At 39.8% G+C, this 12,552-nt stretch overlaps 1 protein-coding gene across 1 annotated transcript in view; it reads right to left on the bottom strand.

The window, feature by feature from the left end:
- Positions 1–11,173, bottom strand: part of RFX3 (regulatory factor X3) — a 134,282-nt gene extending 123,109 nt beyond the window's left edge. The window contains exon 1 of the mRNA XM_068422365.1: positions 10,924–11,173. The gene's annotated coding sequence lies outside the window, so the exon portion shown is untranslated. The remainder of the gene's footprint in view (positions 1–10,923) is intronic.
- Between the last annotated feature and the right edge of the window lie 1,379 nt (positions 11,174–12,552).

The raw sequence follows: 12,552 nt of genomic DNA, 5'->3' as shown, positions 1-12,552 counted from the left end.
GTATGTAAAAAGCTTTTGTATCAGTACATGAAAGACAGAATTACTTCATGTAGAATAAACATATTTTTAAAACCAAAATATAAATATTAGCCAATTGGGAGTTCAGAAGCACAGCTATAAAACAAAGTTACACTTGTGATCAGGCAGCTTGGTTTACGGAGATGACACAGCTGATTTTATTAGAGGACTTAACATATTATCAATCAACACCTCAATCTCCATTATTGAACACCCAATTACATCTTCAAGCCATTTTTAATGGCCAAACCCTGCTATGTTGCCCCTCCTATATGACCAACTTTGGAACAAGTACTTCAGCATTTCTGATCAAAACTTCCCCTGCACACACACCCCTTCCTTTTATCACAGATGACCAAAACGTAACTTCCAATCTCCTATCTGCCAGATACATCTGTTTTTCTACCCTGGACATTATAACTTTTGTCCTATTATAAAATGCGGGAAAAAAATCATACTTCATTAAAAACATTAGTTATTTTCAATACAGGGAAAAAAAAATGAACTGCTGGCTCCAGCTTAACCTTGTTTCAGTAGGCTACAGATGGTCAGCCTGTTGATGTTGAACCTTTCAAGAAGTTCATCTGTGTCAGAAGAGTTACCATCCTTGGATCATAACATGTAACCAACAACACAACTATGCTGACACAAGAACTTTTGAGTATCCCAAACTTACGACTGTGCTGAGGACACAAGCCATTAATAGCTGCTGAGATTTACAGCACTGAGTTGTTCCAGGTCCCAACCATATAATTTAGCATGTCATCCTGAAATCAAGCAGTGGGAACCTTTAAAAGGCAGTCTTCCATATGAAAAGTAATCCTAAAACTCCCCTTCATCTCAGTTGCCTGCAGTATGTTTGTGATACATAACTTGTTACTGAAGGCCACGAAGAATGTGTCTTCATTAGGTCATGAAAGTTGGTCACTGCACCGAAGTAATGATCCTGTGTCTAGCTCTTCCCTTAAGTCAAGAAATGTCAGTTTCTTCAGAATTTGATCAGGAAAAATGTATACTAAAGTAAGGACAAGCAGTGAAGATACTGAACACCTTCAAGTCCCATTAAAGACAGGAAACTTGACTCAGTGGCTCCTATCAGGATCACGGCAGGCAATTTTGGTGTCTGAAATGTAAATCTTAGTAAGACCTGACTCACAAACTGATACCAGACGTTTTAGTAAAAGTAGGCCTTAAAATAGGCCCTAAAAGGCCTACTTTGTGTAACCTTTAAACAGAACCAATTTTCCTTTCCGTAATTTCCCTTCCAGCTAAAATAACTGCACTTTCTGAAACTAACTGCATGTTTTGCAGACAGTGTCTGCTTCTAGGACTGATACTGCTTAAAGTTATATCTATCACTGACTCTTGCTTGTGCTTATTCTTAGAGGATTCAAGGTCCCGGTTCAATTCCTCACTCATTACAAAGAAGGGCCAAAGATAAACAAGACTGCAAACAACATCTTTGTAGTGTCTTAAGTGACTCAATTCACAGCTCTGGCACCAGGAGAAAAGATAAATCCTGTGAGAACCAGAACAGGATCTTTTCCTTGGAGCCACCTGCACGTGTCAACAGGAAGGCATCAACCACGCTTGCACAGAAGCGGGGTCATACAGCAGCCAGCATCACTATGGGGGATCACGGCCACCAGAGACCACCCGAGACCCCTTCCCCAATTTAGTACGCATGTGCAAAGACATTTCAGAATGTATTAGCATACGCATAAGGTTTCTTGGAATAGGTGGGCTTTTCTCGGGAATTGTATGAATATTCATTTTTCTATAATGTATATAACGAGTGTGCTTCTGTCTCTCAGTGGACATGTTAGGTGGAGCAATTCCCGACGTCCCTCAGCCGAATAAAGTAATGCCTGCTCGTTAATGCTAAAACCTGGCGTTAAGGAGTTTTATTCCCAATTTCGGAGAGAAAACAACTATTGATATGAGATGGTAACTGAATCTGAATATCCCAGACCGCACAAGTTCATAAGGTTGCGCTGTTTGACAACTGACCACCTGGATAACTTGATACAGCAGCATTAAAAAAAAACACACCAAACAGCTGCAACTGAACAAGCATAAAAACACAACCTTTAAAATACTAGGAGAAGCTCCGTTCCATAAACCAGAATCACTACTTGCATGATAAATTATGCTATTGCTTTGTAAGACTAACTCTAATTCTCAGTCTATTGCAAATAAACCTTCCCTTCATTTGACTTAAGTTTGCTAGTGAAGTGTACTTCAATCACAAAACCCAAATTCTGTGAACCAGCCTGAGCTTTGGAAAATCCTAAGCCTCTCTCATCTCCACATAACTACAGACCCAGTGCACCAAAACCTCTAAAAATTTGCCTGCCCACTACTGTTCTTTGAAACATCCTGTCAGGACTATGCTCCTTATAGTACAAAGGAGTTTCAGTCAGGACAACCTGCAGTCAGAAAGCACCTGGAAAGCTGGAAAGAGACAATACCATGAAGAGTTGTGCTTTCATCTTAGCTCATTCACACTTGCCTCACTTCAAAACCCAGAATCTGAGCGAAAAAGGATTTCCATAGAATAAGGGAATGGAGCCATGTTTCTGTGCTACATACCTCCATTCTAAAGCTAAGCATGTTTCACTCCCTAAAACAACCGTAAGGATGGTATAGCTCACAGAAGAGCTTTCCTGCCTTTCAGAAAGTCCAAAGAATAATCTTCCTAGAAGTTACAGGGAGTTACTATTACACAGAATCAACTCTGAGTAGTTAAAAACTTTCCAGATTCTACATTTTTCCATTTACTAGATATGAGAGAACACAATAAAATGAATATGGAAAAGTTATTTATCAGCTCTTCGCAAACTGCAACTCAGCTGAAGTGGTTTAACACAGAATGGACCAAATAAAATAGGAGTGAACTAAATACTAAACAAAAACCTGCATGTTGACATGACCATGCATACCACATTCTGAAAAACTAGTATGTCAATTTCACCTCATGGCTAACAGTTGATTTGATAAGTCAGCTACTATGCAGGTAATTCAACTGCTCCTCACTAGCCAAGGCTAATGTAACTTTGAATACAGACAGACCTTTCTGCAGAAGCTAAATAGTTTTCATAAATCACATATTAATTTTATAAATAGGTGTAATAGTCTGTAGAGCTATAGATATTTAAACATCAACTTTCTATAACTCAACTAACTGTAAAGTGTGTATTGCATTATTTTAGATTTTTTTAATCAGAAATTTTGAGTAATTTTTAAAATGTTCATTACAGAAACAACTCTTTTCCTAAAAAAGCACTTTGAAAAGCAAGCATAGGTTTTTAATTAAGGCAAGTAGTTTTAAGGCAAGTTTTTTTCCTTACTGTATCTTTCCAAATTCTCCAACAGACCCAAAGCAATTAACATTGAGCCCAATAATAAAAGTAAGTACGTAAAAACTTAACTAGAAAAACAAATTAACAATCTTTTGTGTACAGTCACATGTCCTTCCTAATGGAAGAACTACAACGTACATCTCATCAACAAGAATGTGGAGTAGGAAACATTCTTCCTTCACTAAATCTGTAATTCTTGTCTCTCCTGTTTATGTTAAGCTACAGAACAATAAAGAGGTAAAAATACAGCACACATAGGGAAAAGGCAGTTAGGGCTCTTGACGGTGAATTCTGAAAACTTTCTGCAGCAGTTAAACATAAGTTGAATCTTCATATTTATGAGACATTTAACATAAGACAGAAATCCTGACATTCACCACTCCTTCCAATTGCAAGAGAACTACAATTATTTTGTTATTTTTGCTTTCACCTACCTAATAACGAGTAGACTTAGTCCTCCATAGTAAATACTAGTTACTTTTTGTAGTTCAAGTCATCTAAGACTTGCACTGTCAAACTGCACTCTCGGCTGTTCACAGTGCAGAACACTACCAAGAGATAAGGAAGAAAAAGCTCAGGTGATAGTATCTCATTTTGGTTAGATGAGGCTACAGAGACCAATAGCAACTTTTGTAAATGCTTTGTGGATAATGTGCAACAGGTCACACCAAAAGACATTAGCTCAAATTCACAATCCTGGTCATCTAATCCACTAGCAAGTAAACCCTTCAAATAGCCTATAAACATCCGATATCATTGTCAGATTAAGGCAGCTACACAAGCAAGACTGCTCTCCCTTCTCCCCCGCCAAGATTTAGGTACAGTTGCAGGGGGGAAAGAAAATCAGACCAAAGGTACTCCAGAAACAACATACAATGCATCACCTGAAAATTCAGCAGACATTAACTAGCTCCTTGGAGGTAAAAATATATTTTCAAATTTTAGCTCCACAGAAGCATAATAAATAGCTATCTATAACCTTAATAACTGTGTTCTAAGTAGTTCTGGCTCAGAATTCTACTGCACTTTTTCAATTCTTTGTAATGAAGTATAGTTAACACCACAGAAAAATAAATAGTCACACAAGAAAACAGAACACGTTAACTGAAGTAGAATAAACTGACTCAATGGCACCTCTAAAGTGATATAACTTTTAAGAGATTTGCTTGTTTCTATTTCTACTTTTCAATGTTGCATGATTTAACTACATTGAGTTTAAGTGTTTAGAAAACACCCCTGAGGTGGTATGTAAGAGAAAACACAGAATATTTATTATGAAGTAATAAAACAGAAGAGAGAAGCCATTTACTTGGCAGATAAACAGTAAACATGGCTTTGAGTCATTAGTTGTAGTGGCAGCATCCAAAGTGTGAACAAAATCTAAAGACAGTTCTTGCCTTAAAGATTGGATATTAGGGAAAAACTTCTTCACCGAAATTGTTGTCAAACATTGGAACATGCTGCCCAAGGAAGTGGTGGAGCCACCATCCCTGGAGGTATTTAAAAGACATGTAGATGTGGTGCTTAAGGCCATGGTTTAGTGGTGGACTTGGCAGTCCTAGGTTAATGGTTGGACTTGATGATCTTAAAGGTCCTTTCCAACCAAAACGATCCTATGATTCTAAGATCTTATAAACTTATTTGAAATAAGACTTCAATACGAAGAAAATTAAAGAACTAAAGAAATTGTTTACTCAGAGAAGGTCTAAGAAGCTGAAATATACTCAGTGTACTGGGTCCATGGGTGGATGAAATGACCTTTAAAAGTAGTGTTAGATATTCTTTTCCACTCATTAATGAATGAATGAATAAAAGTCACAAAAGTTAAAAGCACACCCAAATTTAGTGATTAATATACCATCTTCGGTGTTCCCATACCATTGCCATGGATGTCATGTAAGAACTTAAACAAGTAAGACAGGTTAGAAGTTAGGAATTTACAGGGGAAGTCTGAATTACTAGAACTTAAACTTCCAAGCCTCATTAAAATTTATATTGTAAAATGGGAAATTTCTTTATGAAATACAACTTAACAATATAGTCCATCCACCACCTCTTGATTTTAGGCCACTAAATCTGATGTTAGGTGACCAAAGACAAACAATTTACCATGGTGAAACAGGAAAAACAACTAAAGGTATCATGCAAAACCGAACAATTTAAGGTGTACTATCCCAGCTCTGGCCTGCACCTTTTCACATGCTTCCAAAGGGAAATTACACTGAACTAGTCACCATTATCCATCCACACGCACAGAAAAGTATTGCCTTATTAATCTTACAGTGTATGGAAAAACAATGTATATTATTAAACTACCGAAGTTACAAAAATGAAATTCTAATCTGTCAGGTTCATATATCCATTGAGAAATTTTTGAAATGAAACATAGTGTTACTCAAAAATATGTAGAGGATACTACTTTTAGACTGTTCGGGTTTTTTTTGTTTTGAGGGGTTTGGGGTTGGGTTTTTTTTTTTTAGGGTGGGTTTTTTTTCTTTCCAGAACTAATGACTGATGGAGAAAGACACCTATCCTAACCAATTAAAGCTCCTGTCTCTTTTGCAATTCAGAAGTCAACAGGTAAGCTTCAACCTCTGTTTCATCCAGGAAGAGTTTCAGTGAGAAAGAAAAAAAAAATCTATATGCAGCAATGCATTTTTAAAAAATAATTCAGCTATAAATGAATAAGTTACATAAAAAGTGAATATAGACTTATAAATGAAAAATATACAATAAACGTCACTCCAAAATGCATGCGTCTCTCAGGTAAGTTCATCTAGCTTCACAGATGAGAAATAATTTGCTTCAATAAGTATAAACTGTTTCAGCTATACGCTATACAGACATAATTTACATATAAATATTTGTTATCTTTCAATGGACAAAGATTGTATTTTTTTATATATAGATATGTAGACACAGAGACATACTCAGATATAGAACAGTCAATTTCTTCCACGATTTTTATCATAATATTGCCAAAACAGTTTGCTATATTGCAACGCACAGAAGAAAGCAGAAAAATTTCAGTAAGATTTATTAAAATCTCATACACATTTTCAGTGTATTTCAATGAAAGAATTTTTAGAATTTTCTTTTCTTTTCTTTTTGTATTTCGAATAGCATAGCACCCTCTGGTGCATCTACCAGAAAGAAAATAACTAAGAATAAACACCAGTCATTGTTATAAAACAGACATTAAAAAAAGAAAAAAAAGGAACCTTTAGAAACAAAAAATGCCTTAGAATTGTTACGGATCAAATTTCAATTTCATTCTTTCCTATTAAAATCTTCTATGACTGAGGAAATTATAACTGTTGAAAAATAAAATCAAATAAAAGAAAGAAAACTGCAGGTGTGTTAATACAAAAGGATATTAGGAAAAAAAAAGAATTTTGAAACTAATCCTGTGTTCTTAGTAATAGGGCATTTTTATTAAAAAATACTCAAGTGATATATTCTTTAAGAAAAAAAAAAGTAAAGGTAAGTAATTCAGTGAAACAAAACATTACATCAAGCAATATATCTGCTCTTGGTCTTACAAGAATTAAAATTATTAGGACTACAGCTATCCACACAGTCATAAACCACTAAATTTCACACCCAAATAGTCACATTTACTTTAAAAGTCCAATGAGAAAAGAATTAAAGAATAACATGTCTGTACTATATGAAACAGTTCAAATTCTCATATGGCATGTTAACTATTAAAACATACCTAGTCACTGGGAAAATAATTTCCTACAAAAGTACGTTTTGCTCATCACAAATGTGGAGATCACAACCTGCTCCAGGCAGCTCTTTTGTCAGCCTCTGGAAGTCTCAACACAATGCACAAGAAACGAAAGTGACACCTGTTTAAATCAGCCATCTGTCCCTAACAAACTAGATTTAGCCAAATACAGTATATGTACTGCTCCTTAAATTTCCAAAACACAGGTATACATAGCATCTGTGGGAAAAGAGAAGTATTGTTATGATTGACAACCAACTTTACCAGAAATATGTAAATAATAAACTTGTGGCTAACAGGAAAGTATCATCTTAAACATTAGCCCATTCATTTTAGACGTCTCATTAATTTTTTGGCCCTCATTCTTAGTAAAAAAATAAGTAGTTTCACCTATAATTTAATAACATACTGGTTTTGGTAGTCTAATACATTCATTTGACAAAGAGTTTGATTCTGAAATGGAACTCCAACCACAACGACACCACAGTACCACTGAAAGCTTATTTTTTATTGTCTGTATTTGTGATGCATTCACAATATGTTGTTTCAACTGAAAATAATTTTTTAAAATTACTTTAAGAGTCATATATCTTATATTTTTAAAAGCCCATTCATTTTTTAAGTATTCCACACAACAACACCTGCAGTTGGAAAGTTTTTGCAGACTGCAGGTAAAAATACAACTATGGAATATTTTAAGAAGGAAGGAAGCCTTTCATAAGAGGACAAAGTAAAAGCACGAAAACCAGAAAACTAGCTAGAACACCAAAAGGAACTGCAATGACAAAAGATAATTGCATTTCAGATACTTGCTTACATTTCAAGTAAAAAGAGAAAAAAACAGTAACAGCCTTCCCTCTCAATGTAAAGTTTAGTAAAAGAAAAGAAACAGCAACATTTACTTCTGTAGACAGTTTTGTGACTAACGAACTACTGCATCAGGTGGGAACAAGAAATGCTATAGTGCTAACAAAGTCGAACCTAATCATCAAATAAAGCACCCTGCCTTTAAACTCTTTAACAGCATTGTACCTTTGATTCCCATTTTATTTACCTACACTACATTGCTGAAAGGGCTTCTCCACAGTAGCACAATGTAGGTTAGTTCACTAACAACACAATAGAGCATATGATCCAGATAGGCTCACTAGGATATGCTGAAACACAATTAGATAGTTACACAGTCTAACTTCTGAAAACCAGTTAATAAAAAAAAATCACAAGCCACCGCATTTTCAGCCACTGGTTAGCATCACAAACGCCAACTAGTTTGATAGCTGCGGGCATTAAGGAATCAGAATGAATAATGCAGATCTCATCTGTGATCATTACAGTACTTCAGAGGGAACAGAGTCAATACTTTCCTCAATAAAACCCGTAATATTAAGAGAGCTGATTACAGCTGCATTATTATTTTCCAAATTGCAGTCACTGCCTAAAGAAAATGTGGCTAAATAGTACTAAAAATCTTTGTTTTTAGACAAGATCAGGCACTTTTAATCTGATTTTTAAGAAGCATCTGTACGTCTCCTCACAGAGTTAAAACAGAAAGTTCGTCTCATAGCCTATGCATGCACTTTGCTACCACGGGTCTGGATACACATTCTGCAAAGACAGATTTCAACACCCAGGAAGGACTCCATCCCAAGCAGTCCTCTGTCCTGCTGTAAGAAGGCTACTCCAGAAAGGTGTGGTGCAGAACTGACATCTTCTTTTCAACAACAGCAGATGTCAGGAATGATTTCATAACCCATGAAGCAAATAAACTACCTAATAAAACTAATAACAAATACATTAAGATTTAAATGTGCCATATAACTGATACAGTGTTACAACTCACACTGAAAACTCTTAATGTCTTTAGAACTTATTTGACAGCAGGACGTAGAAAATTAGCACTCAGTGGTTTCATCTTGAGTAAAATCATAAAAAGATGGCAAGGTAGAGACCTTTGGTCATTCCTCAAAATAATATATTTTCTAAGTTCTTGTTGGCCCATGAAATAAACATTAAAAAAAAAAAGACAGATCCAATATGCCTTAGCTCAAGAAATATTAATACCAATAATGCACCAACTACTTAGCACATTTTGTAGCTGACAGCCACTTGGAAAAATTGCCCCATCACATTCGTTGGTAGTTCCAATGTGAGACAAACAAATATATTGTTGTTGAAAATGTAATGAGAAACCCTGCATTTTACACAGAGTTCTACAGATATAAAACCAGAAGAAGTGTATATACAATTAAAATGGAGGTTTTAGATTGAAAACAAGAACAGCTTTTTTCCTAACTATTTTACTAAATAAAGCAATAAGGAAATAAATAAATCATCACTTCAAAAAAAAAAAGCTTGCCACAACGACATTTGATTCGACAAGTCAAAGGGGAGAGTGCAACTGGATATGGAGATGTTAAAAGAGAACTTCATTGCCATAATAGATGCCAAAAATTCACTTTATCCAAAAGAACTAAAAAAGTATAGAAAGTATGTTTTGACTCCACCGACAACACAAAGCTTTAGATCATAACATGCGATCACAAAAAGAATGAAGAAAACTAGCATTTGGGGAAAAAAAAGCGGAACATCCTCACTAATGACATAATTTCTACTACAGCTCCTTGAGAGGTAAAAAGCTGCCTCTTCCCTCTTTCCCATAGTCATGAAATGCAGTAGTAATTACAAAATCATAAATACTTTTTTCTTTTTAATACTATTTCTTGTTTTCTCCTTTCTTTGCTGCTCAGCACACAAACTCGCAGTCAGTATCTTGAATTTTTTTCATTGTGGAGAGTTCAAGGAAACCGAAATGGATTCTCTCCACATGAACATAATTCACCGTGCATAAACTAGATCTACACATGCACTGTTCCATACTACACTGGCAGTATGAAAGCATCATTTAAAAAATAATCCTCTGCAGAAGGAGTGCAAAAAGAAAAAAGAACCCGCTACTTTGTGTGTGTATGGGTGGGGGTACTGACTAAACAAAAAAACCACTTCACAATGCAAAGAAAATACAGCTTGCTCTAAAATAAGCAGCCACATTAATTATGAATAAAATAAAAAATTACAAAGCCACATAAAGCACAGAAAAGTTATTTATATGATCGATACCATGGTATATCATTAAAAGAGCAAGTTCACAAAAATCTGCAACATTTAGCAGTCACAGAAAATCAGAACAAGGCCTTTATAAGTGAAAGGGGAAAAAGAACCTCTGCTCTTGATGTGCTACAGAATCCGTCCCTGGCTGCATCGTTCCTCTCAGCCCCACGTTTTTTTTGGATTTAAAGTAACCTTAGACTGTGGCCGGAGCCTTGTTCCCCCATTTCTACAGTCCCTCATCCGTGCAAACGAGAGACCAAGAAAGATGCATACCCACCGCATCCAAGCGATTGTCCTGGAGGTCCCAGAAGCGTGCCTCCGTCCCCACCATCGCCAAGTCTCTCTTCCTCCTCACTTCGCACCGCGGCCAGCTCCCCTCCCCGCCCAACAGTCACCCCCATCCCGACCGCCCCTCTCAAGAACCCGTTCCCCACCCAACCGCAAAGTATACCCAGGGGCAGCGGGGACGGGAAGGCGTGGGAGCGAGGGGGGAGAAGGACGGAGAAGAGGGACAGGGAGGGGGAGGCGGCGGGGGAAAGCGGGGTAGCCGGGAGGGCGACCCAGGTCCCCCTCGCTGCATCGCAACCAACCGCGCAGCCCAAGAGAGCAGCCACAGCCCGGATGCTGCGAGGAGGGGGGAGGCAGCGGCTGAGGGAGGGAGAGCGGAGGGAGGGCCGTCGTGCGCCCGACAAGCATATTCACCTGGGCTGAGGCGGGCTGTGGTGGTGTTCCCGCTGTCGTTAGTGCTGGAGGTGGCTGTTGTTGTTGTTGTTGTTGTTGTTGTGGGTGACGATGAGGAAGGGGGTGAGGAGCAGCGGCAGGAGGAGGAGCAGGCGAGGAGCGGTTGTTGTTGATGGGTAACAGTCGCCAGGACTACGGTGACTATGGCGCTTGATTCACAAGGCAACGGTTGCTATAACTCACAAAAGGGAGAGCGAGCGAGGGAGGCGGAGGCGGCGGCCCAGACGGAGCGGCCCGGAAGAGGCGGGGCCTGCCCTAACGGACGGCGCCGGGGACGGCGGGGACGGCTACTTCAGCCACACCGGGCACTGCCTCGGCTCTCGTGCCGCACCGGGGCTGCCGGCGCAGGCGGGCGCAGGGCGGGGCAGCGGGTCAGCGGAGTGCCGGCGGAGCTGCCGGCGGAGCGGCGCGGGGCCCGCAGCAAGGGGCGTGGCCGCGCAACTGCCGCCTGGGCCGGGCCCGCGGCCGCCTGACGCCACTTCCGGCGGGCAGGGAGGAGGGTCCGGGTCGCGGCGCGCAGCCCCTGCGGGGGTCGCGCTGCTTCCGCCGAGGGACGAAGGAGGTGCTGCCAGGCGGGACGGGACGAGCAGGAAGTTAGGCCCGGTGGCTGCTGCCCTCCCCCTCCCACCGCCGCCCGTCACAGGCGCCCCACGCCTCTTTCCCTCGGAAAATGGCAGCGAGGAGCCGCTGAAAGTGGGGGAGCTGCCCGCCTGCCGCCATTTTAAGGCGGCCCGCAGTCCTCTGGCTCCGCGGTGGCCCAGCCTGCCCTGGGCTCTTCCGGTGGGGAGGCGCAAGGCCACGCTGTGGCCGAGCCAAGGCCGTGGGGCGCCCAGTGGCCGCCCCGGGTCTACTTGGACTTGCCGCGCCGACGGGCCTTGATCCCTGTGCAGGCGGTGGGGCCGTGGAGGCCGTGGGTGCGGTGCTAACACACGGCTGTGAGAACCGACTGCTCTTCTGATAGTTGTGTTGCTGTTTTAGGTCTGTACTTGGGGGACAGGTGATGTGGAGGTGTTGGTGGTTTTCGGGCTGTGTGCAATGCCCACACATCTAATGGCCACTACAGGGTATCTTCTCTAGGCCCAGTGCATCCCCATCTGCAGTTCAACTAACCTGCAGCTGTATACACAGCTGCTGCTGTCTATGTAGGCAGTAATGGTTGCCTGTAATCTATGTAAACCATGTAATTCGCTCATGACTGTTTACTATGTGCTGGTCTGCATCCTCACATGTTCTGTTACCATCATAGTTTAACAATCTGGACCTCTTTCTCACACCTGTCACTAAGCACCTCACATTTGCCTGACATGCCCTACAACCACTTCACTACACCTGTCCCTATAGGGACAGATTGAAATTGCTCTTGGATACCACAGAAGCATTTTCAAAACACTACTAGATTCACTGTGATTTTCAGGGCCCCATGTAACCGTCATAACCATAACAACTATTTACAAAAAAAATACTGAAAAATCTGTAAGTATATAAAAGTAAAACCTTAGCTGACAGAGCTTTAAATCTATAACAGAACAATCTTAAATTGATAAAACTGTACACTGGAACCTAATCTTCCTGAGATGCTAAACTAGTTAC

Source organism: Nyctibius grandis, chromosome Z (assembly GCF_013368605.1).
Source record: "Nyctibius grandis isolate bNycGra1 chromosome Z, bNycGra1.pri, whole genome shotgun sequence".
Classification (NCBI taxonomy): domain Eukaryota; kingdom Metazoa; phylum Chordata; class Aves; order Nyctibiiformes; family Nyctibiidae; genus Nyctibius; species Nyctibius grandis.
This window is presented reverse-complemented; position numbering and strand designations above follow the sequence as displayed.